Raw genomic sequence first — 1,947 nt, 5'->3', positions numbered from 1 at the left:
ATTCGAAAGGCGAAACGTTCAAAAACGTGCAGGGATACATAGCAAACCGTCATCACTTCAACTTGTCACATTTTAGCTCACCAAGAGGTGCCGAGAGCAGGATTCTCGTGCAAACAAAAACGTTTTGATAGAAGCATCGGATGAAGTCGTTCTCCACCTAGAGGAGATTGTTGTTCTTAACCCACAATTCCCAGGAAAACGTTAATTCCTGAGATCAAAAGCAGGAAAAACGTAGGTTTTCCATCGAAAGACTCGCAGAAGCAGCGATAATTTGAACGAATAAAGCAATTATTGCGTTCTGCGGCCACCCACAGTCATGCTTAAAATCATCATCTCCGGCACGATTGACAGCACAGCAGGAGCATTGAGGAAATGAGCTATCATCCGTCCAATGAATAAACCACGTGTTTCAGACCTTGGTGAAAACTTAGTTAGCCGTCTTCAGTTCTCAGTGCTCATTTACTTCCGGTGAAATCCAAGCCAGGTGAATTCGCCCTAGGATGAATGCGTTGTAATTCAACAATCAATTTGTAGAAAAAAAATTAAAGAAATACAGATCCGTCACCGAGAATTCAAACGCCTGCTTGTGTCATCCTCGGCTTATGGATCGAGAGAACGACTTTGGATTGTACTTTGATTTAAACCACATTTAAAGCGATATAAAGGGATCTGAAATTCTGGAAAGAAACCAGTAGATCAATCGACATTTTAACTAATCTTGAGGGGAGACGAATTCGAACGTAAGTAGACTTCAACTTTCCTTGATGAGTAGTAATTTGTAGTTTGTTATTCGGTGCGAATTTGTTGATCCATGCGAATTAGTGGCGAAGGTTTCCTGATTAGATTTGGCAACATTCTGATTTGACTTGCTAATTTAACATAGAAAACTTGAGCTTTCAAAGGCTTTCAAAGATCTTCAAATGGAGTAACGTGTATCCCGTATGCAGAACAGGCTGGATAGCGGGGCAGAGAGCCTCCTAAGCAGACGCTCTTTGAGCTTCTTTGGGACAAAGTGAGCGTCTGCAAAGGAGGCTGCGGGACCGCAAAGCGCGACTCGGGCTGAATGTAGAGCCCTGATACTTTCGTTCATATACTAACCAGGCTGGGATAATATCTGAGCCATGTGGAAACGTGACATGCAGCAAAAGTTCAAACTAAGTTCAAGAAAAATTTCGTGTTTATAAAAGCCACGCTCTTAATTGCGTGACTGTTGATGGTGGGAAATGGTCAAAAAACAGTGTACATATACTATGTTTCTTATTTTCAGATTTTGGAAAGAGTCGAACTGACGACAGCCATGTAGTCAGGAAGCTGTACCGCGTTTTTAAACGGCTACAAGCGAGATTAAATATGATTTATGGCTTCCATTTGAAAGAGGTTTGATTGATTTTATAACTTTATGTGCAACATTTTCAGTTCCAACCGATTCCGACAATAAGAACAGCCGAGTTTTTAACTTAGATTCTTTAAATTACAATTTTGCCGAAATAAATGAGCGATATTTCTATATGATTGCGTTCGCCGTCGCATTCTCAGCTGTCCCTGCAGTCATCTTAATTTTGTGAAGGGGAAATTTTTTGTAAATTGGCTTGATTTCCACCGCACTGTCGACTCCGGGTTACGGGGAGTAGCGGAGTGCAGATGCATTCTCGAACAGCGGCAGGCTTGTAATCGAACCCAAAGCACTACATGCCCAAGCCATCTTATTTTAAGGCCAAGTCCAAACGTCGTGCTACTGCCGTGCCGAACTCAAATGAATCTCACACGGAAGTCTAGGAAATGGCATGACAAAATAACGGCAGAGGTTTCAAACGTCGAATTTAATTCAGTCGCGCCGAATATCGCAAGAAGTTTATTTTGCTGAAGACCATTTCGAATATCTGGTAAAAAGCAACGGCAGCTGGCATGATGCAGCAGGCCATGAGTCTAGTTCGGCACGGCGAGAGC

General features: G+C 42.4%; 1 long non-coding RNA gene across 1 annotated transcript; it reads left to right on the top strand.

Annotated features, from left to right (window-relative positions):
• The first annotated feature begins 395 nt into the window (after positions 1-395).
• Positions 396-1,365, top strand: LOC149109016 (uncharacterized). Its single transcript, XR_016208456.1, has 2 exons — positions 396-740; positions 1,268-1,365. It is a non-coding gene; the product is annotated as an uncharacterized LOC149109016 (long non-coding RNA).
• The last annotated feature ends 582 nt before the right edge of the window (positions 1,366-1,947 follow it).

The sequence above is a fragment of the Orbicella faveolata genome, unplaced genomic scaffold, assembly GCF_042242905.1.
Source record: "Orbicella faveolata isolate gen_17 unplaced genomic scaffold, um_ofav_v1 contig_25, whole genome shotgun sequence".
In the NCBI taxonomy this organism is placed as follows: Eukaryota; Metazoa; Cnidaria; class Anthozoa; order Scleractinia; family Merulinidae; genus Orbicella; species Orbicella faveolata.
Note: the sequence above shows the minus strand (reverse complement) of the source record. Positions and strands in the feature narration are given on the sequence as shown.